Source organism: Heteronotia binoei, chromosome 13 (assembly GCF_032191835.1).
Source record: "Heteronotia binoei isolate CCM8104 ecotype False Entrance Well chromosome 13, APGP_CSIRO_Hbin_v1, whole genome shotgun sequence".
Lineage (NCBI taxonomy): Eukaryota > Metazoa > Chordata > Lepidosauria > Squamata > Gekkonidae > Heteronotia > Heteronotia binoei.
In genome coordinates, this window is record NC_083235.1 from 33,305,973 (window position 1) to 33,331,692 (window position 25,720).

Consider the following 25,720-nt stretch of genomic DNA (forward strand, 5'->3'; position numbering starts at 1 on the left):
AGTGAAAGACTTTTAGTTATTACACTGCATAGATTCTCATCTACTTAGCTTCAAAAACACCACCACATTTGGTGTTTGCAGGCTCTTCATCTATAGGGCCTGTTGTGAACATGGCACTCCCACAAATCATCGAGAGCCAGTTTGGTGTAGTGGTTAAGTGCACGGACTATAATCTAGGAGAACCGGGTTTGATTCCCCACATGTGTAAATTGGCTCTTTACTGCTCTCTCACACATTCAGTCATGAAAGCTTTTACTGTTGAAAAGCAGAATGTGAAACCAAAAAAGATTTTACATTTTGTACACTACAGTGCAATACATGTGGACTTTTTTTTGTAAGACAGGAAAACCCAAGACAAAATTGTTGTCCAGTTAAATTTCACAGAAGTGTTATGCAAAATTCAGTCCTGAATTAGACTGCCACCAGCCAAGTATGCATTTAAGTAAAATGACACAGATTATTTATAGAAGGGATTCTGGTTTTGGCAAATCTTCTGTTACAGAAAATTCACAGTTCGCATTCAAGTTAGTTGAAGCAGAAAGGTTCTGTGGAGTTTTTTTGGTAACTGGTCACAAGCATTTGCCTCCCATATAAAAAGCCTGCTACAATTAGCGTATATGTAGTACAGCACAAGGAGGAACCAGCATCCGTCTTTCTTTCTCCTTGGCAGAAAGCTCTCTTTATAAACCACACTAAATCCCCACAGAATTAACATTTAGTCAATCTGAGATTACCTACCCCACCTATTCCAAACAGGATGGATGTCCTTTTTCTCTTCTTGCATGAAAGAGAGAAGTATGTAGCCAAAGAGGATAAACTTGTATGTGGGTTTGTGGACTCTATTTTATTTGTAGCTAAAGCAAAGAACCATCCCTGTTTGTAAGAGGTCTGCAGACATCTCTCTTCCTGTCTGAAATAAAACTACATCTCAACACACACACATAATTTATGAGACTTGAATCATTTTCATTCCAACCTGGGGGAACATATGCAAATGACTGATCTGCTGAGCCAGTTTTCACAGCCGGGAATTGATTCACATCATCCTATTACTCAGCATTTCCTTTTGAATTAAAGTGAACTGGACCAGTGTGTGAGGCATTGTCTTTATTTAGGACTCTGGCATCTCGAGACACACTGCTTAGGTTTAAGTAGGTATTCAGAGCCAGGCATTAGAACCTAGATTTTTGGAATATAACTTGCAATGTTTTGTTTCTTCCTTTGCACTTTCAATCACAGAACTGGAACAGCACAAGAATCCTCCAAATTCAACCCCTGACACAAAGCAGCTAGATTGAAATTGCTGGGCAGACAGGTTAAAACGGATAAAAGGAAGTACTTCTTCACCCAAAGGGTGATTAACATGTGGAATTCACTACCACAGGAGGTGGTGGTGGCCACAAGTATAGCCACCTTCAAGAGGGGTTTAGATAAAAATATGGAGCACAGGTCCACCAGTGGCTATTAGCCACAGTGTGTGTGTATATATAAAATTTTTTGCCACTGTGTGACACAGAGTGTTGGACTGGATGGGCCATTGGCCTGATCCAACATGGCTTCTCTTATGTTCTTATGGTTTAAGCAACACCACTGGAAGAAGCCCAGATCCACAAACAAGAAAGATAATGTGGTCTATAATAGTCCATACAGAGCACCTGATTTGGGATAGCTTCAAATAAGTTGAAGCACACAAATAAAACACCATATTGCCCAAACTCCCACAGCCAATGGCTAGCCAGGATTAGGAGAAAGAAATCCTTACCTGTTCCCAGTAATAATATCTTTAATGTGTTAATTGGACGGATACAGGAAACATCCAGATTTGCAAACAGGTGTTTGTCACAATCGCTTTAGCCCAGTTCAGATAATCTAGAAGAGAAGAGATTGGATTTATACCCCGCCTTTCACTCAAAGTGGCATACAGTCTCCTTCCCTTCCTCTCCCCACAACAGACACCTTGTGGGGCAGGTGGCGCTGAGAGTGCTCTTTTGAGCACTGCTCTTGAGGGAATAGTTTTGAGAGAACTGTGGCTGACTCAAGGTCACTCCAGCAGCTACATGTGAAGGAGTGGGGAATCAAACCTGGTTCTCACAGATTAGAATCTGCACACTTAACCACTACACCAAACTGGCTCTATACCAAACCTTAAGAATCTAAGCACATATGGCGCCATATCCATGCATGGTAAAAGGGGGCAGGAGGATGTCAGGGGACAAGTTCTACCCCCAGCTTACATGCATTAATTGGGATGCATGGATAAAGTCTATATGAGTATGGTTCTGTCCACTCAATCAGAAACCAGGGAGGTTTTCTGTTTGTTTTTGTAACTTTCTAAAACACAGCGCACATGATTTGTGTGTGGGGGGTGTTGTACACCCATCTCACTACCTTTCTCTATGTTCTTTCTACTTCCTATTTTAAAATCACACTGCTCAAACTATATATTTCATGCTATCAACTAAGAAGCAAATTTAAAAAGCAGCAGCCAATTGCATCTCAGGCTTGATTTACTCTTTTATTTACTCTATTATTTACTCTTGCAGGAAAATGAGGCAGAAAAATGAAAAGTGGTACTTCAGACAGCAGAATAAAGGAGGGTAACATTTTTGAATGCCTCCCATGTTAAAAATTCCCTCCAAGTGGAAAGGTAGTAGTCAAGGGAGAGGCAGTACTAGCTTCCTCCCCTGTGCTGCTAGATTTCTACATGCATGCACAAGAACTTCCCAAAGCTAGAATCCATCACCTGCAAGTTGGAACTGGATGCATTCTATTTTATCACCTCACACATTCTGCCCCACATTCTCTGGCTCATGTAAATCAGACCTCAGCCGTTTTCTCCCAAACAGCATCAAGTAAGGGGCTTTTTAATCTTCCTTCTTCCATACGTACTGTAAAGGATTATCAGTGTTCTGAGCTAAGGGGCGAGCAGCAAAAGTTTATCTTAAAGGCAGGGTTCTGTCAACGCCTCCCTTATAATTCACATAGGGGAGGAATGATTCAAACCACACATGTGCATGCACCCCTTAGGAATAAACTTTTGGGTGATGGATGGAGAAAAATGACAGATTTCTTGTTACCCCTCTTGCTCAAAGACACAGTAGAGTCCCCTATTCGTATTGCCATCTGTTAAAAAGATAAATGTAGTCCCCTGTGCAAGCACCAGTTGTTTTTGACTCTGGGTTGACGTTGCTTTCACAACGTTTTCACAGCAGACTTTTTATGGTGTGGTTTGCCATTGTTACTTTACTTTAATTCAGGGTCCTGAAAAACTCTTTTCAAAAAGTAGGGTGTTGCAGACAACAACAATTCTATAAGAACATTTAAGCTGAGGTTCAACACAGGATCAGCAAGATCACCCAGTTCAGCAGATTTGCCTTTATTTTCAATAGAATTAAAACAGAATTCCAATATAATTTTTTAAGGGAGGAAAGAAGGAAGGAAGGAAGAATGCAAATACAAGAAGCTTTAAACTTCTGTGTGGCAGGCAGGGAGTAGCCAACCTTTTTAATGAGCATATTTGTACAATCATGTGCAGATTAGTGGCTTGTCTATTTTGGAGCTCTGTCATGCTGTCACTTGGGAAATATCAGAACAGGAGCTTTTAAAACCACAATGCAGAAACCCAGATGCACATTTAGATGGAACTGCTGAGTGTGTCCCTCTCAGAAGCACAGCATAGCTCTTCTGAGGGATCTCTCTTAAGCCACAGTTAATATTGTAATCAGTTGTTAAATAAATATCTTGAATCTTCAAGAACTACATATTAATGGGACCAAAGAAGTTATCCATCAAGTATGGTTGATGACTTTTCTTTCTCCCCAGATTGCTATTGGCTGGTGGCAAACAGGTCACATGAGGACTCAAGTCAGGATTGGATGCCCACTGCACGTTGTTTGTCTCCCTCTTATACTTTACTGTTGCAACAACCCTGTGTGAGTCATTAACCCCAAATCAGCATATTTTATAGTATTTCATACTGGATCTTCATGGTTCTGTTCCAAGATCTATGAATAAATTTTTGACTGGCTCTGATTTGAGGATATGCTGGGGCTACTATCACATAGTTCACATTTACGCATTCAGTATGTAAATCAATACACACAAATAAGAAGGGGTCACTGTTTTTTGATATGCAGCAAATGCGGCCTATTTCACACCAGTAGATCTTTAAAAAGGGGGTCTTCTGAGGCCAGTTGACTTCTTGAATTACAATTTGTCTTTGTGCCCCTCTGTCCCACCCCTTCCCTGTCTGTTCAAGCTAAAACATATTTCATATCAGATGACAGTCAACTGGGTCTTGTGGCTGAAGCCTGGGTGTTCACCTCCTAAGGCCTCTCTTTACTCTCCTGGTAAGCTTTTCTGTCTGCTGCTGAGAACGTTTAAGTACGCAGCTGATCTTGTTTTGGTTCAATACAAAGCGAGACCTAAGTTCTGCCTCTATGCTGAAAAGCATGTTGGCACATGTTGAATGGAAAGTGCATGTGAAAATCAATGGAGGATAGAAGCACTACAGTGGTTTGCTGGCCAAGGACAGGTTTCAGAACATAATTAAACCCTTTCTACACATTTGTGATAAGATGCATGTGTTTGGGAACAACGGCACTTCCCCACAGTTTAAATGAGCCAATACAATGGGCACAAGAACCCCAGGCACTATTTTCCCCTCTGTCATGCCACCATAGAATTTTTTTAAAATGGTATTTTTTATAGCACTAACACACTATAGCACTAGTGCAATTATCAACTGAATTTTTAAAAGCCCTCTCTGGTAGCACAGTGAGGAAAAACACAGAGGAAGTAGTGTCTGATGGAGTAAGATGCGCAGGAAAACTCCCATGTAGATACTCCATTGCCAATGTGGATGCCTCTGAATTCACAATGTAGGGTTGCCAGGTCCGACTCAGGAATAACTGGGGACTTTGGGGGTGGAGCCAGGAGCAAGGTTGCGACAAACATAACTGAACTCCAAAGGAAGTTCTTGCCGTCACATTTAAAGGGACTCTGCTCCTTTTAAGTGCTTTCCCTCATTGGAAATAATGGAAGATAAGGGAACCTTTTTGGGGGGCTCATAGAACTAGACCTCCTGGTCCAATCTTTTTGAAACTTGGGGGTTTAAGGAAAGGCACAAGGTGCTATGCAGATCACCAGGAATTAATTCTCCATTATACCCTATGGGGACTAGTCTTCATAGAGTATAATGGAGTGCTCAGTGGACATTTCCTCCCCCCCCTTCTGATAACCCTGAAGCAGGGGGAGGGCCTCCAAACCAGGGGATCCCCTGCCCACACCTGGGGATTGGCAACCCTATCACAATAACAATGAATGCAGAATGGCAATTCCTCCCTGTGTGGAAGTATCCTGATTTCTGACACTGGGAAAGAGCTATCAGGCACATAAGAACCTAGTCTTCCCTCCAGCCAGCTGCAGAACACCTATCAGAGAAAAGGTTGATGTATACCTCACACACAACTATTTTTACTGCTCTAGGTTGTTTGCTTTCTTGGGCTTAAAGTGTTTTGATTTTAAAGTATATTTCTAAACCAACATCTGTTGCAGAATCTATTTTTATAATGATTATTCTAAGATAATCTGAAACAAGATCAACGAGGCGCAAAAGGAAAGGCAAAAATGGAATAAAGTTGTTCGAGTCAAGGAGACTACCCTGAGAGTTTCTACAAGTGCACAGACACATGTGGATTAATCTCACATGTGCATCTCAAACACATTACAACACTACAGAAATAATTTTGTTTTATGACTAAGGTAAGATTGATACTTCCCTGTGGACAGAGACTCTAACAATAGTTCAATCATTTGGTTTCAGTGGGTGCAAATATACTTAGATCTGCCTAGGAGCAGGATGCAAGCTATTGCAATGACTGGAAAATGTGGGATTCAGAATTTAGATGACATGTCCAAGTTGAGGTTGTGAATTTCCTGCGTTGTGCAGGGGGTTAGACTAGATGACCCTGGAGGTCCCTTCCAAATCTATTGTTCTATGATTCTATGACATGGAAAAATGAGAAACAATACACAAATTCAAGGGACACAATAGATAAGATGTAAGAGAAATGTATTTGAATTTCCCATTTTTGCTATATTTTAAAGGCGTTGAGGGGAGGGGGGATGTATCTGGGCCATGATGCAAAGAAAGGCACATTACCCCCCCCCCCGCACATTTATCTGTTCTTTCTCTTGAACTTAGATCAGCCTCCCTCAATGGTATTTACATTCACAGGGAAAATACATGCATACTGCAATGTATCTGTAGTATTTTTTCCACCCTTCCTCCAGGAGCTCAGAGCAGTACGTATGGTTCTCACCTCTTTTGTTTTTACTTTCACAGTCATCGTGTGGAATAGGTTATACTGAGTGAGGGAGAGCGACTGGTCCAGATTCAGCTAGTGAATTCTTGGTAGGGTGGTGATTTGAACTCAAGACTCCATAGTAAAAGTCTGATATGCTAATCATTATACCACACTGATAACCATCTGCCATGTGTTGTCTTTCCCAAATTCAGAAATATATTGAAACTGAGTTGACAGACTTTTAACTGGTAGAAGATGACTCTACTGGGGCTAAAACCAATAAAATGCAGATTAACAAGCCTGGATTCTGCTAACAAAAAAAAGCCCCTGGTAAATAACCACCAAAGTCCTAAAAAAGATGACTGTAAGGAAATTACCAGAATTATAGTTTGTGTGTGTATTGGGGGTGAGGGGGGGGAGACATTGCTATGACTGACATAGTCATATTGCAGGAATCTATATTAGATTTCACTTTGATGTAATAACTGTAACTCAATTGTAATTTTCTAAAATAAATACCTGTAAAGGTCTGATACAGTTGCCTGAAAGCCCCCATCTCCTTCATTGTTCTGGGGCAGGGACTCTTCCTACACACGCAGTGTTGTGTATTTACTGTGTCCAGCTATTAGCCACAACTCCTGCCACCCACCAATCCTTCTTGGCTCAAAGCTAAATAGCTTTAAGTGTTTTTTTAAAAAATCATTTCCTAATGGTGTGCATGAGGGACAATGGATCAAGAGTTTAATGAGACCTGCAACTTAATAATAATAATTTATAACAGCAGTGTTTTAAATTGGCACAACAGAAAATTGGCACCAAAAGGAGACAGCAGACAAGGCAAGCTTCAGCAGTCCACAAATAGGCCCTTAATTCTCAGTCCCTAGTCAAATAAAGCCTAGCAACAGTATTTGCATATGCAAATGTAAGAGCTGGTATGGTGTAGCAGGTTAGAATACTAGCCTCAGAACAAAGAAACTTGGGTTCAAATCCCCACATGGCTGCTGATTTTGGGTTTCTTTCTAAGCCCTACCAGCTTTATAGCAGTGTTGTGAGGCCAAGGGAATAACTATGTATGCCACCTGTGCTCCCTGGAGGAAAGGTCACCTAAAAACATGTTTTTAAATTGATACAACAACTCATTAATTTCGCTTTGCTTGCTTGTTTATTATTTCTCATCCTTCTTCCCCATGGGGACCCAAAGAAGCTTACATCATTCTCCTCTCCTTCATTTTATCTTCACAACAATCCTGTGAGGTAGCTTAGGCTGAGAGCGTGTGATTGTCTAAAGGTCACCCAGTGTGCTTCCACAGCAGATTGAGGGATTCAAACCCAGATCTCCAGATCCTAGTCCAACACTAACCACTACACCACATTGGCTCTCTGGCAGGGTCACTGGTCTCCTTCACTACTGAGATTAAGATTGTAAACTATTTGGAAAAAGAAACCTATACATTGTTGGCATATTATTAATAGAAAAAATGGCAAGTATGCCCCTTCCCATGGGCGAATTGTTTACTAGAATGGGAACTGATCAACAAATGATTATTACAGGTCTTATTTTTGATATAATTATAAGATGTCACTCTCTCCCACTGTAGGTCTTTAAAGCCAGGGTGAGGCTGTGGGCTCTTCCAGCAGGTAGGGGAAGTGTTGAAGATGGATGCCAGCTTTTAACACTAGGGCTGCATGTTTCTCTCTCTCTCTTGTTGAAGGTACTTAAAGCATAGGTGAGGACAGTGGCGGAAGCTCTTAGGCTCTCAGCCTGCAGCTGGATGGACCACCCCCCTGGATACCCCCCCTTGGCATATTTTGTCTACCTTTTGTGGGGTTTGCTTGTTTCTTTATACTGGACTTTGTTTAAATTGTAATCACTTTGGGTTCCTATTGGGGACAAAAATCAGGATAAAAATACACCAACACAGGGCTTTTTTTGTAGCAGGCACTCCTTTGCATATTAGGCCACACCCTGATGTAGCCAATCCTCCTGGAGCTTACAGTAGGCCCTGTAAGCTCTTGGAGGATTGGCTACATCAGGGGTGTGTGACCTAATATGCAAAGGAGTCCCTGCTACAAAAAAAGGCCTGCACTAAAATAACTAGTTTTTATTTTTAGACCAAAGCTCCACAGGAGTTCCATCTTACACTATTCTACTAAACCCCCAAAGAAGCATTTTGTCCCCTTTAAGACAAACATTTATTCTAGCATAAACTTTCAGCTACTTGCCACTTAACCAGACTGAACATTCTACCAGAGGAACAGTATTAGGAAATTTTTTTTTTAAATATCAAGCATTAAAATCACAGCTCTTTATTCAACAGTCATGGCCACAAACAGCCACCATTGATGAATTCTTCCTACATCAGATAATGGTTTGGGCTGCATCTCATTGTTTTAAGTGCTCTCTACTGGCTCACACTCAAGGGCACAAGAGCCCAAATGCAGACCAAACCTGTCTCTATTATGTATGAAGATTATGGTCAGATTCCCAGTATTAGATGTCCAGACAGAGAACTGTCTGCTCAAAAAGAGAACAAAGAACACCATCTTGCAGCATCACGAGACTAGATTAGCCATCCACAACAAACCATGGAAAACAAGTCAATGGAAGGCTAAATAATATTTCCTTCTTTATGTGCGCATTTGTGTGTGTACACGAAACAAAAGCAAAGCAGTCAAAAGAAAGCTCCATTTTGCTTGCATGCATTCACACCAATAAAGGTCACACCTGTCTAGAGCACTAGCTGATCTTGCATTTGTAGAAAATAAATATCAAGTTCTTTGTATCAAATAAAACAAGCCAGACTAACAGATGTCTAAATTCTGCCTCCAAGCTGAAACTCCAAGCAATGGTACTGAATGAATGAAACAACAGTGGAGCCTTGAGGTTGTGATTAACTACCTATTCAAAATATTTAAAGACACCCAGCTGAAACCCCTACAATATTTTTCTATAGCCTGTTGTAGCAAAGTGTTGTCAAGTCACAGCTGATTTATGCTGACCCTTTCAAGGCAAGATACATTTAGAGGTGGTTTGCCATTGCTTTTCCTCTGTGGCGCTCCCATCCAAGTCCAAACCCAGGCTGACAGTGCTTAGCTTCTGAGATCTAAAGGGACCATGCTAGCCCAAGCCATCCAGGTCAGAACACCTATAGTTTATCCTTATGTCATGATCCTGGGCCTAGTATGTCCTACAAGCTCCAGGAAAGCCTGTGTAGGAGTATCTACAGGGCCTACATCTCTCAGGAGTCTGTTCCTCTGATTGGGTGAAAGCAGTTCTGGAGGAAAAACTTGCCCAAGGGGGGTGGGACCTGGGAGAGCATAAAAACACAAGCCACAGACAAGATTATTCTCTCCGGAAGAGGCTGCAGACAGAAAGAGTGTGATTCTCTCTAGAAAGGGTGCACTGAAAAGAAGGCAGTGGGAGACATCCCTCACTCAAAGGGTGTGGTGAGTCTTTAGCATCAGAAAAGGGAACATAGTTGCATAAGATTTTTATTTCTTTGCACTAACCTTGACTGTTTCTTTATTCAATGTTGCACTAAAAGTTTTCATACCCACTTGTTTCTGAACACTTATATTAAACCTGTTGTTATTGTTAAACTGCCTAGGTCCTCAGTCTCTTTGGTCACAGTTAAAAGGTACTTGCTACGTAATAAGATACAGGGGTTGGGGTGTGTGCTCTGGGCAAGTTTTCCCTCCAAAACTGCTTTCACCCAATCAGAGAGACAGAAGGAATCCTGACTGGGAGACGGGAGATGGTGACATGTGATAGGCTAATAGTGTGTTCCCACAGTAACTGCCAGAACTAAGGTTGGTTGCATTTTAATGACAGAATAAGTTTTGCTGGCTAGCAACATCCACTTGGGCAGGAGAGAGGAGCAGACTCAACCAATGGCACACAGGTACTCTTTTTTTTTAATTTTATTGTTATATATTCCAACACCAATCCACCTCTGTGAGAGTCCCAGGCCATAGATACATTATAATATTCCATAAATTTATATCTATTAACATTTCATCCAAATACAACTCCATCACTCTATTTAAACATCTTATCCATTCATTTTCTTATTAACCAACCAATCGTCTTAAATTGTTTAAACTTTTTCAAATATCTCACCATCTTCCTAAACCACCCCTCCTCCTGTTCCCTAACCTTTAATCCGTTCATTCTTCGTATCTTCATCGTTAAATACTCCAAAATAATTATATTATTCATTTTATCCCTCCAGTGATTAATTGTCAATTCCTCAGCTTCTTTCCAATTCCTTGCTATCACTTGTCTTGCTGCTACTAACATCAAATTAATCCATTTACTATCCTCTTTTACATCCATTTACATCCAAATTAATAATTGCCATTGCTTTGGATATACTTATTTTCCATCCCATAATCTTTGTCATCTCTATGCCAACCTGCAACCAGAATTTTTTCACTAAGGGACAATCCCACTACATGTGACTGAAAGTTCCAATTTCTCCACATTTCCTCCAACAATTTTTACTCCCTGATTTAGAAATATAATACATCTTAATGGGTGTATAATACCATTTCTGTATCATCTTCAATCCCTGCTCCTGCACTAACCTAGATGTTGTAACAAAGGGAAGTAATCTAAACATCCTCTCCCAATCTTCATCTAAAATTTTATCTCCAATATCTGTTTCCCAATGTTCCTTCAAAAATTCTCTCGGGGATTTCCCTGTACCTAAGGCACACAGGTACTCTTGATTGATAGTGTGACGAGCCAAGGGTTGATATCCCACAGTCCCACCAAGCCCCAACCAATCAGGATGGTCAGATTTGCCCCCACGACAGGATAATTACTAAAAGATAAATCAGACACTGAACACCACAGAGTAGGCCTTTCTTTAAAAAAAAATCTTGTTACTAAGTGGAATCCTACCCATTACGTAGAAAAGAGTTTGCACCCCTATCCAAGAATGTACCTATAGTGTAGTCTGCCATTGTAAACTTTTATTGCTCTTACACAACCAAGATTCTTCCACTATAAACTTTTGTTACTCTTAATGTGATCCAAGCTTCTCCAGAGTGGCCAAAGTAGCTTGAATAACATTCCTATCATACAGGGGTGTCGAACTCATTTGTTATGAGGGCCGAATCTGACATAAATGAGACCTTGTTGGGCCAGGCCATCTGTGTACCTATTTATTAGGTAGCAGAGATATAAACTTTATATACACACATATTTTTTAAAACTTAAAATAAAACATGCTTAAAACATTAACACTAATTGGTCTTAAAGGTGCTTTCTTTGTATTTCTCCCATAGGATCCAAGGAACTGGGCAAAGGAAGCTCTGGCTCTTTTCCTCCTTCACCAGGGGACCAGAAGGGGGAGGAGCCTCAGCCAATGGAGAAAATACAGCTCCTGTGCGATTGAGCAAGCCTGGCAAAGCAAGCTGCAATGCAGAAGGAAGCAGACGAGCCGGTTGCTCGAGGGCCTGATAGGAGCCCTCCAGGGGCTTAATTCAGCCCCCGGGCCGCATGTTTGACAATCCTGCTAGGTAACTTAGCCTAGCATGTCTAGGAAGATTGCATTACTATCCATTACATATCCAGACAAGGCTCCCATAATTTTCCTGCTCAGGCACTGAAGTAGGGGAAATCTCCCTTAATTTTTACAACATTGTATAGCATCCATCACCTTCAGACCATTTTCCAAAGAGCAACACACAATGCTACAAGTGGATGACAACCGGCCACTGAGATGAGGATATCAACTGAAACTGACTTTGCTGCCATGGTGAACTAGGTTTGTTGTAACCAGTGTTCCTTCTAAGCTGAGCTAGTGTGAGGTAGTCACAGTTTCTACCTCCAGCTCACACATTTTGTCTTAGCTCAGGAAGGACGGCCCCAGAGCACACCAATTTATGCAGTAGCTCACAACTTTAATGCCAGTAGCTCACAAAGTAGAATTCTTACTCACAAGACTCCACAGTTTAGAATCCAGATCAAAACCACTGTTTGGTACCTCCCAATTCAAAAGTCTTCTACAATACGTGAATAGTAGAAAGTCTGCTGGAATGCTTTTGGGAAAACCTGCTGAAACAACCCAATGGCCAATTTACCAGTTCCAATGAGATTTGCTGATCAGCAACGTCATGGGCAATTGTGTGATTTTGGCACCAGACCATGAGTGGAGTTTACTTTTTTGTACTGTGTATATGTTGCAAGTTGATAGCCAGTGGTGTGGAACTCCTTGAGATTTATCAAAAACAATCACATGATTCTTTGATTTACTGTGGCATAAGCTTTCATGGGCTAGAGCCGATATTTGAGCTACTAAATGTAACCTCAGTTGATATAAACACACGGAACACAGAAAAGGAACATTGCCAGCATCCATTAAATCCTGAGCTGATGTAATACAATGGCTAATTTAACAGGTCTGATTAAAGTCTCATATGAGCCATGAGGAATGTCTAGAGAGCAATGGACAATAGAAAGCCTCAGGCTGTGATCACACACACTAAATAATGCACTTTCAATCCACTTTCCAACTGGATTTTGCCAGTTCACACAGTAAAATCCAGTTGGAAAGTGCACTGTAAGTGGAATGAAAGTGCATTATTTAGTGTGTGTGACCGCAGACAGATAGAATACCACAGAGCTACTTGACAATAGCATATTAATAGGAAAAGGAAAGGTCCCCCGTGCAAGCACCAGTCGTTTCTGACTCCGGGGTGACATTGCTTTCACAACATTTTCACGGCAGACTTTTTTATGGGGTGGTTTGCCATTGCCTTCCCCAGTCATCTACACTTCTCCCCCAGCAAGCTGGGTACTCATTTTATCGACCTCGGAAGGATAGAAGGCTGAGTCAACCTCGAGCCAGCTACCCGAAAACCCAGCTTCCACCGGGGATCGAACTCAGGTCATGAGCAGAGCTTAGGACTGCAGTATTGCAGCTTTAACCCTCTGTGCTATTCAAAATAAGCAGTCAGTACTATTAGGTGAGAGCCAGTGTGGTGAAGTGGTTAAGAGTACTGGACTAGTATCTGGGAGAACTGGGTTTGAAGCTCCACTTGTCCCATGGAAGCTCACTGAATGACATTGGGCCAGTCGCATCTCACTCTAACCCATGTCACAGAGCTGTTGTAAGGCTAAAATGAAGGAGAAGAGACTGCTGTAAGATGCTTTGGATCCCCACTGGGGAGAAAGGCAAAGTACAAATGAATTGAATAAATATATACAGGGGTCGTTTTGTAGGAAAATAGGTGGTGGTGCTCATTAGCATATGCCACCATCCACCAGCCAAAAGCAACCCAATGCAAGAAAGGAGAGCCCCAAGCGAGTGAGGCCTGCTTGGGCTGGCAAGAGATCCAGCCAGCCCAAGCAGGCTTCGTTCACCTGGGGCTCTCCTTGGCCACCCACCCCTGTCAAAAGGCCAGTAAGCCACCCGCAGCCCAAAATCACATAAGAAGTGGAGAAAAGGTGGCACAGGCTTCTCCAGGGGTTAATGAGTGCTGCTGGGGGTGTGGCAAAGCCCCTGGTGGCTGGCTGGCTGCTCGCTCTCCTAATCCAGGGATTGTTATTCAGCTGCACCCACTACTCGATGGACAAGGTAGGTGGGGAGGAGGGGGGGAACCCTCAGAATGGTTCAGGAGCTACACTCCTGTGAGCTCCTGCTGAATTCAAGGCCTGAATATATAATAGCTAAGATGTGCCTTCTATTCTGCTGCCTCTGAGAAAGAGTATGATTCTCCTGATCTTGGAAGCCAATGGCTGGGGCTGATGGGAGTTGTAGGCAAAAGACATCTGGGTGTGTGGGTAAAAAGAGATTACTTGAATCCTAAGGGCCTGTATAAGTGATATGCAGGTAACAACACCAACACTGCCTCAGAGAAGAGCTGATTTTGTCTTCATCTTCCACAATGTTTCATACATTTTTCCTCCTCTGGAAGTCATTAGTAACTTTTTATCTAGCTCTTTAACCCGCAAAAGTGTTTTGCAAACTTTAGCTTGGCAGCAATCTAGCTGAGAATCTAGCTGCAGTTATTCTTATCTCACTGATGAAAAACTGAAGTTGGAAGATTAAGCCCCTCTCCTCAAATGCTCCAAGACAGGTCTAATTCCAGCACAGGGTGAAAAACTATGTCTAATTGTGTTCCTTGTGAGCAACCACTTCCTAATACAGCTTTGTCAAATTGAGAGAACTGTGTAATTGTTGTTACAGCATCTTCAACAGGTGGTAATGGCTTTATGACCTTCTTTCTAACAACCACACTGTGGCGGGAGGGGGAGGACAGCTACCCCCATTTTACACATAAGCAACTGATCTAGTTGAAGGCTGGTGAGAAAGTTCATGATTTTAAACTTCCCTGATCATTGTCTGCTCATTGTCAGTGGTGATCAAGTTGTATTCTTAATAACCCTGGAGGTTCCTCAAAACCTCAAGATCAGTTATTGTGAATTTTTCCCTGAAAAAAAAGCTACTGAGTGTTGAGTGTATCATTTAGGAATATATGAGATCCAAAAGAATGACTAGCCTATCTTGTGATGTGACCCAGAATCCTCTGCACTCAGTAGGGGTTAGTCAAATGTATACACAGACCTTGCTCAGCAGGTATACTGAGATGAAAAGCTTTCTTGGAGGTCAGGGATTTTCCAAAAACACCAGTACATCATATATTAGTGCCTAGTTATCGTGGCCCTTTCTTACATGCCAAGGGGATTGCTGATCACCACTTTGGGGTCACAAGGAAGCAATTTTTCTTCAGGCCAGTTTGGCTAGGGATCCTGGAGGGTTTTTTGCCATGTCTAGACATGGAACAGGGGTCACTATGTGTGTGTTGGGGGGGGGGGGAGAAGGAGATATTTCTGAATTTCCTGCATTGTGTAGGAGGTTGAACTATAACAAACAGTGCTACTGGACTCAAATTCTGTTGTTGCATAAACCTTTGAGAAACACAGCTCTCTTTGTCAGATGCAAGAGAGCTGTTTCTCGAAAGCTTATGCTACAACAACATTTATTAGTATTCAAGGTGCTACTGCACTCTATTATTTTCCAGCCACAGACTAACACAGCTAACTCCTCTGGATCTATGAGGTTGGACTAGATAACCCCGGAGGTCCTTTCCAACTCTTATGATTCTATTTATACCATCTCTCAAGGGAATCAAGTCTTCGTAATTCTGAGGTCACGAGGAATCATATGCTCTTATTTACAATAGATTAGAGGTTCAAAAGACAAACTGTTCTTATGGCCATGAAGCCAAAGCACCTGTTCCACTCCCCACAGTCATTCTACTCCTTATGAAGACTTTCACTTCAATGTATTAATGTATGACAAAAGAGGTTTATGCTGCTGATATGTTAAATACAACTTGCAAATACAATGGATTAGACCAAGGGTGGCCAAACTGTGGCTTGAAGAAGAGGAGGATATTGGATTTATATCCTGCCCTCCACTCCGAATCTCGGAGTGGCTCACAATCTCTTTTATTTTCCACCCCCTCAACAGACACCCTGTGAGGTGGTTGGGGCTGAGAGGGCTCTCATAGCAGCTGCCCTTCCAAGGACAACCTCTGCCAGAGCTATGGCTGACCCGAGGCCATTTCAGCAGACGCAAGTGGAGTGGGGAATCAAAACCAATTCTCCCAGATAAGAGTCTGCACACTTAACCACTACACCAAACTGGCTCTCATTTTACTGTGCCAGAGGTCTTGTCTGCTGCCACATGTGGTTCTTTCACATACACTGTGTGGCTCTTGAAGCCCCCACTCCCTGTTGGATGGCTTGGAGAAGGCATTTCTCTAATTTTGGAGAATGCATTTAAAGTTAAAGTTGTTTTCTTTCCACCTTTCTCCCTCCACCTTCCCATCATCATGTCTTGCGGTTCTCTAACATTTATTCTGTGTGGCTCCTGCATTAAGCAAGTTAGGCCACCCCTGGATTAGACCCAGACTAAATTTCCAGAGTCAGACTGGAATTTCCTGCCTTGCCCCTCCCACTGCAGCTTACTAGTTTCTATGAAATTCTGCTTTTGTGGGATACAGGACCCTGAGGAATGACATTGATTTAAAAAATGGTGGAAATTCCCAGTTTAGTCTGGATCTAATCCCATGGGTATTAATCGCTGCCCATTTCTCTCCTGGGGGAAAAAATTGCTCTCCAGGTAAAAGAGGAACTTGGTACAAATTCATCATAATTTAGACCCTTGCACATGGCACCCACAGCCCAAGCATAATTTCCCTGGGCCTGGTACAAACTTGTAACTGCATAGTATCATCCTAAAAAATTATCTTGTTTCTGAAATGACTAACAGATAAATCGGTAATGAGCTTGTAGCCTCTGGGCAAGGCCTCAATAAAGCAGACTTCCCATCCCCACACTTGGTTCCTGCAAACACTCCCCGCCCCTCAGCAGTACTGCAGAGTGTTGTGATCTTCATGACAGGATGTCTCGAAATAAGTTACCTGGGGATCATCATGAGCTGTTACGTAGCCTCTGGCTCCCTGATTTTTAGGACATTTTGGCAATTTTTTGTCCCATAGTTCTAGACCAGGGGTGGCCAAACTGTGGCTTGGGAGCCACAGGTGGCTCTTTCACACATATTGTATGGCTCTCAAAGCCCTCACTGCCTGTTGACTGGTTTGGAGAATGCATTTAAAGATAAAGTTGCTTTCTTTCTACCTCTCCCATCTATTTGCTTTCTTCCCCTGGCTCTCAAAAATCTGATGTTTTTTCTCTGTGGCTCTTACGTTAAGCAAGTTTGGCCACTCCATTCTAGACAGAAGCCAAGGTGAGAGAAAATTAGCTCAAGAGTTTGCTGATGCCACTTTCTAATTATGCCACTTTTTGCATTCGATTATCAGTTTAACCACAAGCAATATAACCAGTTCTGCCTTGTACCAGCCAACCTGTTGTAAGGCAAGCTGTTATCTTGCAGCAGCTAACAAATGCTAACTTTTCCAGGCAGGCTAATTTTCCAGGCTGAGGTTAATTTGGGCACTGCTTTCTGGCCACCCAGGAGACAAGCATGAGAACTTTAAATATTTTTTTTAACACACTAAAGAATCTTACTTTACTGCTAGACCAACATTGCTACCTGCATAAAAGTTGCAGTGGCGACAGACAAGACCTCGGGCACAATAAAATGAAAATTCCCATTGTGATCCTATACATGTTTACTCAACAGGTCCCACCTAACATATTGAGGCTTATTCCCAAGTAATGTACATAGGATTGCCTGCTGTTATTTTTCAACTGCTTGAATTCATTTTTAAAAACAGCTTCTCTCATCTTGTACGGTGTATTCACTATCTCAAAGCTTCCACACATCCTAGCAAACCAGGGGCTTATTAGAATATCTCACTCCCAGATTATCCCTTTCTATTTCAAGACATTCCACCAGGAACTCTATGTATCTGACACAGAACCCATATATATTTTAGAAGGCTGGAGGGCTGTTTAGGTCTCTCCACTGCCATATATGAAACAAATAAGCAACAGGGGTTCTCAGCATGGCACCAGCCAACACATTTCCAAGCATTTATAGAAAGTAGGTGGGGTCTTATGGAGGGGTTCTTACCCTTCAGGGCTTGTGATTGGCCACTGGAGATATGGATTGTTTCAGCCAAAGTTGCTAACCACAGGAGTGGTATTCCATTTTATAGTTGGCACCACCTCTTGCAACACCTATTTTGGGGTTGCGCCCGACATCCTGGGTCAGAATTCCAAAGGTGCCCATGGGTTCAAAAAAAGTTAGGGACCCCTAAAATGTGTTGAACACTATCTTGTTAGGTGCACACTGGAGAGATACTGTTTTGTACATCGCCTAGAGCCTGGCATTGACTGGGATGAGGCGATTCACAAATTTAATAATAATAATAATATTATGCTGTCCAATGTTCCTCAGATGAAAACATGAATTTACTTTTAAGACCCCTATTCTGATATCAAGGATTACTTTATGAGCCACCCCACAAATGACAGACAGATCTTCACTTCCAGACTATGCTTAGTTCATTTATTCTGCCGCAGTCACTCATCTAAGCTAAACGAGCAAAAGTTCCTTTTGATAAAGGCAACTAAAATTAAAAACACGTAGATGTTCTACAGTAAGCTATCACAGCTCAAGATCTACCTCAGCAGCTGCAGTCTTTAAAATAACAGGCTTGCACAATACAGTGCCTGGTATTTGTGCATACATATTTCTGTGGACATGATACGTGGCAATAGAACTTCAAGAGAACTTGGGGTGTAAGGCTTGAAGCCAGGGCAGGCAATCTGCCAGTATGTGCCTCAAACAGTGCCCATGCCAGACCATTTTGCTTGGCACATGAGAAGAGTTTGCCACCCAAACAACCAAGACAAGCCTCAGAAGGTGATAATAGTGCTTCTAGGTCCAGCAGTGTGTGTGTGTGGGGGGGAGGGGCATGGATTTTGCCCACCATCACTTCCCAGATCTGTACAACCACTACCTAGGTCTCTGAGCTTCTGAAGCACTGGCCATACCACAGGAGCTTGGCTTGCTGCTAATGCAGTGGCAAGTGCAACCGTAATCTCTCCCCCTTTTCCTTTGCCACCACACCAAGATCTTCACAAACATATACTGTAATTTTTTATAATGATAAAGACAGCTTTATTGGGAACAGATGCCATAACTGGAAGCAGCCTTATAGTAATTGCTGTTGCACACATTGAATAATGCACTTCAGCAATCATTTGCAAATGGATTAAATCCACCTGCAAGCAATTAATAAAGTACACTGACAGCGCATTATCCAATGTGTGTAAAAGCAGCCTGTAGTCAGACCACCGGTCTATCAACATCAGTATGGATGACTCTGACTTCCAGGGATTCTCCAAGTTCTCAGGCATGGGTGTTTTTACTACCTAAGAACATAAGAGAAGCCATGTTGGATCAGACCAATGGCCCATCCAGTCCAACACTCTGTGTCACACAGTGGCAAATATATATTATATATACACACACACACTATGGCTAATAGCCACTGATGGACCTCTGCTCCATATTTTTATCTAAACCCCTCTTGAAGGTGGCTATGCTTGTGGCCGCCACCACTTCCCGTGGCAGTGAATTCCACATGTTAATCACCCTTTGGGTGAAGAAGTACTTCCTTTTATCCGTTTTACCTAATCCTTTTAACAGGAGATGCCCAAGATTAAAACTGGGACCTTCTGCATACAAAACAGATATTTTACCAGGGTCCTCCCTACCATAGCTCATCCCTCACAGATTTATCAGGTACTGGGAAAGAGAGATAAAATATAGCATATAGAGCTGTTCAACAGTTTGGTAGCCATTACAGACCTTCCAACTGAACAAGTTCCAAACAGCTCAGGAACCCCACAAGCAGAGCTATCAAATTACTTTGAACTTCGCTACCTCTTGTGCTGCTAGCCAACATGTTAGTCCTGCTCCCTCTGTACTTCTGCATACACTCCAGGAAATACAGAGGACTCTTTACTGGATTGGTGGCAGCCAATCAACTCCTAAATGTTGATATAAGTAGAAATCACTGACTAACGCAAGGCTGTCTTTTCCAGGAAGCGTTTGTGACATAAAAATGAAGATACCTAGTGCGGCAGGTGGGTGAGGAGGCTTAGAATTTGATTCACAGCCACGTGACAGCTCACCTGTCTTTAGATAAAGTTGGAGAAGAGGAACATACAAAATAAATATTTCACAACACAATGGCCACATTTTATTATTGAAGAGAAAAACCTCGGACATTCATATTTCCACACATCCCCACAGAACTGTTTGCTTTGGTTTTGAATTAAAAGATAATTTGAATTAAAAGTATTATTTTTCACCTTACTTTTAAAATTATTTGACTTTCATTTTTAAAAGGAACGTATTTTTCCAGCTGCACTGTGCTGTGCAACCAAGAGAGAACCACAGCACAATACTTTGAAGAGTTACCCCCCAATCTAAATCCACCAGGCTTAGATGAGACTAACTCTATAGAGAACTACATGTCCAGTCAAGCAACAGATACAATTAACTGGGTCTGATTTCGGATTCCAGATTTCTTTTTAATTAGAGGTAGAGGTGTTTTGTTTTTTAGGAGGGGGGATGCTCTGCACCAGTTTAAAGGATTAGATAGTTTTGCTGATTTGTCTGGTACAGATCCCATAATTTCAGCCTCATATGATAAAATTCCTGGACATCAGAAGCTATTAATGGAACAACCCTTATCGCATTTGCATCAATCTGATTAAGACCCAGTTCATGCAGGCATGTGAGGCAATTCTGTATGCCAAGGTACTTGAGCAAGCAAGATTCATGACGCCCGACACACACACACCACCAATCAAAAGGTTACTGTGTTCATGGTCACCTTGTGGCAGATATCTTGTGAACTGTGTGGTATGTTACTAGAAAGTGACTCACAACTGTTGAATACTTCTCCACTCCATGATACAAACCAAAAAGTGGCTGGAGAAAGTTTCATTTCTTGTGGTGGCAGGGAACCTCACAAAATCCATGTGAATTCATTTTGAGACTGATGTCCAAATGTTTTAACTGTTGTGGAGATGCATGGGATATGATGTGTGGCGGTATCATGATATTATCTATCCATTCCAGTCTTTTGAATCAGAAGCAGCTTCCCTAGACATTAGCATTCTCTAGAAAAGGAACTGCCAATTTTTGTGGAACAGCAACTCCACACAACCACACAAGTAGTCCAGAGACTGGATGGGAGCTTCTGCTGGAGAAATGAACCCCACCATCATTCAAGTAGTCAGGTTCAGTGCATTGCTCAGTGAGAGTTTCCCAGTTACAAAGCATGTGCCCTGAGAGCATTCAGTACACACAGAGCTGTACATGCATATATTAGGAATATATTACACACAAAAAGGGGAGAGAGAAAAATCAGTGCACAATCCGTTCCTTTAAAGCATAATTCTTTTTTTCACAAGTGAAGTTGTGGGCCAATACTTTACTGCAGCTTGATTAATATCTAAGAGGACTTTTAGGGGGTCAAACAAAGTCAAATCAGAGGGCCAAATGGTGGACCATCACAAAACATCTGGTCCAGAGCAGGAGGGAGAGGTGGAAAGAAAGCAACTTTAAATTCATTCTCCAAGTCATCTGCTGGCTTGGCGAAGTGATTTCAAGAGACAAATGCCTTCTCCAAGCTGGCCGACAGGGCAGTGGTGGCTTCAAGAGCCACACAATATGCGTGAAAGAACCACATATGGCTCTCGAGCTGCAGTTTGGCCACCCCTGAGACAGGGTAACAATATTAAGAAAGTAACAGAATATTATAGAATATATATAAAGGCTTTGATAGGAGGCTATACTGGATCTTTAAATAGTCACATTATATTAAATACATTATCTATATACTATAAATACACACTCTCATGGAATACTCTAATGTTATTATGCTAATATGTCATATCATGTCATGTATTGGCTAAATTATTCTTACATATTTGTACATTCGTATTAGTAAAACTGCCCATATATTGTGTACTTATTTAATATATGTTTTTCTGCCCTTTCCCACATTCCCCCTTTCCCCTTCTGTCTCCCTATTGAAAATTCAAAATAAAAATTTAGTATATAAAGGGGAAAAAAGCTCAACTCTGTAGTGAAAACAGAGGAATCATACAGTGCTCCAGTTTACTTCAACAGACCAACGTTGCTACCATTGTGGAGATACAGCTTTGTAGTGTGCTTAATAAATTTGTATTAACAGGGCTTTTTTTGTAGAGAAAGCCCAGCAGGAACTCATTTACATATTAGGTCACACCCCCTGGTGCCAAACCAGCCAGAACTGTGTTCCTGTGCATTCTTGGTAAAAAAAAGCCCTGGGATAGAACAAACAATACATGTGATGCAGAAGATTCACGAGGAAGTCAGGCTAAGGGAATGCTGATGTTAGCGCAATTTATCAGCCTGCAGACACAGAAAGAACTCTTCTGCACACAGCCAAATGGGTCACACACTGAAATCACATGGGGATCAAATCCTCAAGTTTTACTGTTATTTTGATACTTTATTTTACCAGCCCTACAATTTTAACAGCACATTCACTCTGCAGACCTTAGCAGGTGATAATGCCCAGAAAGCCTGCATCTCGTTGATCATGCATGTCTCAAGCTTCTGGTAAAGATAGAGGAACAAGCCAGGACGGTTTTCTTTTCCCAGGTCCTTAAAAAGAGGCTGGGGAAAGAAAAAGAGCCAGAAAATCCCATTCACCTCTCCTCATGAACCCCCTTCCATCAGGGCTGGCTCCACCACTAGACAAACTAGGCAATTACCTAGGGTGCCAAATTGTGCACCCCCCACATGACTCGGTGATGTCATCAGGGTGGGGGGGCACCAGAAGTTAGCCTTTCCTAGGGTGCCAGATGGTCTAGGGTCAGCCCTGCCTTCCATGAGAGTTTCTAAAATGAGAGCGGTCAGAAGACTCCAGCATGCCTGAAAAAATGCATCCTGGAAATCATGCCTATGAAGCTCAGATGTGTGGAGGTTGGATGAAGCTTCTCTGTGGTGAGGAACATGTACACTCAGAAGAACAGTTTTTGAGTCCAGTGGCACATTTAAGACCAACAAAAGTTTATTCAAGGTATGAGTCTTCATGTGCATGCAGACTTCCTCAGATACATTGAAATGGAAGCTAACATTGCATATATGCGATGTCTCTACATAGGTGAACAGCAAATTAGCATACAACTTAATGAAGATGTTTGACATATGAAAAGACTAAAGAGCAATAACAAGCTAAGGTTATAGGTCACAATAACTATGGGGGGGAGGAACAATGGAGCAATAAATATGTCAAAGTAGGAGACTAATGTGTAAAAGTATCTTAATTGTTAAGAGTAATTGAGACTCCGCTGTTATGCACCATTTGTCTTCTCTCGTGCATTTATGCTCCGAGGCACTGTTTCTACTCAGTCTGCCCCAGTTGTGCCACTGACAACAGCTTCCAGTGGTAACTTCCTCAAACCTTACTTGCCACTTTCTTAACTCTGTAATCCCCTAGCCAGTCTCACAACCAGACAACTGTAAAGTTAGTCAGCATAGCAACACTGAGCTCTAAATCAGGAAATCTCTGGTTCAGACCTCAGGACTGTTATGCAGGAAGCCATTAGAGCTCAAACCCTCACCACAACATAAGGTGTCAATAATGCCCTTTTCTGTTTAACATGGCTATAGGTAATGGGCAAGAGTTAGGATCAAGTGCAAAACTTCATGCTAATACACACAAACACACACACGGTAAGACTTGCTAATTATTAGGAACCTGAAAGCTGCTACACAAAATTGATTCTCCAATTTTTAAAAAAAACAAAACAAAAGATAAAAGATCAACCCATAGCCTAGACATTTCCTGATCTGGAGCTTGAACCAGGTCAGTCTAGTTAAAACTCATGCAGTCCAAGATGCTCTTTGTGGGTTACAGGACCTAAACTCTACAAATGCTTTAATGCAATGCTAAAGGCACCTTTAAGCTGCCAATGTGCGACTTTTGAAAAATGCAGATACAGGGCAAGAAAAACTTTTAAAACTAAGGCTAGAGAAAGAAAACACAGCTTTTAAAAGAGAACTGAAAATGCTTTAAAAGAAGGATTCTTCGTATCACATGGTGCATTTCCTTTGTCCCATTGTGATCTCTGACCAGAAGCTTCTAAAGAAAAATCCAAGACATCCATGTACCAGAGAGGATGGGGAGAGAAGCATTCACATCCTTAGCAGTGATCTCTTTCAAACCAGCCATTGACTACATTTGTGCAATCTGTCTGCAACGGGTGGGTTTCAAAGCAGGACAAGCTACAACTGCAAGTGAGTTACACTTGACCTAAGATGGGTCACTTCACTTGAGTGACCCCCTCGCCCCTTTGCTTTTTTTCTGTTCACAGTATATTACAAGATGGGGGAGAGAGAAGAAGAGAATGGAAAGGGAGGGGGGGTAGGAGAAATATACAGACTTCAGTTCAGACTTAGATTCCACTTTGCAAATTGGGCTTAGATAAGGTCTAGCACCTACCGCTTGACCCAACATAAGCTTTGTACTCATATTACTAACCTAAGAAAAGCAGAAAGCACTTTTAGCATGATAAATGAAAACGTCTTAAAAACTTAATAACTAGCAGTCCCCATTTCGCCTCAACCAGCACCAAAGGAACCTAACCCCCCCTCCAACCACTATAATAATTAGAAACCTATTCCCCCACCAAGCTAAGAGTCATTAATTCCACCTCCCTCCCCTACATACCAAGGAACGCAACAGCTGCTGAACCCTCTCCAGTACCTCTTCTTGGGATTGCCCCTTCTTCAGGCGTGCTTCCCTCGCCCTTTCTGCCACAGTCCACCCATAACAAGAAACAAAACCCAGCCAGCGCCGGAGAAGCACAAGGAGACAGCCACCAGACTCACCTCCAAAGAGGACTCGAAAGCTCAGCTTGGAGGTGAGAGTCCGCCTCTAATATCCGCGATACAGAGCGAGCTGGCCGGGGTGGAGTCAGAACATCACCGGTCAGACTTCTCACCTGCAGCCGACCCCGGGCAAGGCAGCGGGAAACTCCGCCGCCCTGGGCACAGGTGTATCCAGTGAGGCTGCCGACGGGTCCTAAAGCCGGCTGGCTCACTGCTCGATGCTCAACACTGGGTCCTAGCGCCCGCCGTTCACCGAATCAGGAACAAGTTCTGGTTTACGCAGCGCAATAATGGCATTGGATGCGGATCGGAGAGGGTGGAGTTTGGATGAACTCTCGGCAGTTGCTCTTCCCCCCGGAGAAATGGATGTATGGTTTAGAGTTGTAGTTAGGGGAGTAGTCCAGGCCTCACTTGAAAGTTGGTTATCTTAGCCACATCCGACTCCAAATAGGAAACAGTCAGATTTTTAATGTTCCCCTATGTATAAAGCTTCCTGCGAATAAAACATTAAGACATCAATGTGCTAATTTAACATTGATAGCTTTCTACCCAGTATATGCAGACCAGGCCCTTAGTCATATGTATAACCAGGGGTTTTTTTTAGCAGGAATGCAAAGGAACGCAGTTCCGGCTGGCTTGGCATCAGGGGGTGTGGCCTAATATGCAAATGAGCGGCTGGCCTTTTCTACAACAAATCTCTATACTAAACAATGGTGATGTCAGGGGGTGTAGCCTAATATGAAAATGAGTGCCTGCTGGGCTTTTTCTACAAAAAAGGCCCTGTGTATAACATAGTTTTCTAAATGATCGTCATCCTTATATAAAGGGTTGGAGTTTGGTGGGGGGAGGTTTAGCTGTTCTTGTAGTGCCTACCATACAAAAATTCAACCAGGGAAACTGTCTCCAAGCAAGAAATCTGTTTCATTTCTTCCAAAGAGTTCATAGTGGGTTACATGATAGTTGCCATTTTAGCTTCAGGGAGATTGGCCGAAAGCTACCCAGCAAGTTTCATAACAGTGGGGA

The 25,720-nt window shown here is 42.3% G+C and overlaps 1 protein-coding gene across 3 annotated transcripts in view; it reads right to left on the bottom strand.

Annotated features, from left to right (window-relative positions):
• The window catches only part of GALNT6 (polypeptide N-acetylgalactosaminyltransferase 6), an 87,096-nt gene extending 62,217 nt beyond the window's left edge, over positions 1–24,879 (bottom strand). The window contains exons 1-2 of one of the 3 annotated variants that reach the window (XM_060252254.1): positions 24,573–24,879; positions 1,763–1,869 (exon numbers count right to left, since the gene is read on the bottom strand). The gene's annotated coding sequence lies outside the window, so the exon portion shown is untranslated. Of the gene's footprint in view, positions 1–1,762; positions 1,870–24,536 lie in introns of all 3 variants that reach the window. The other 2 variants (XM_060252255.1, XM_060252253.1) reach the window with 2 other exon arrangements.
• Between the last annotated feature and the right edge of the window lie 841 nt (positions 24,880–25,720).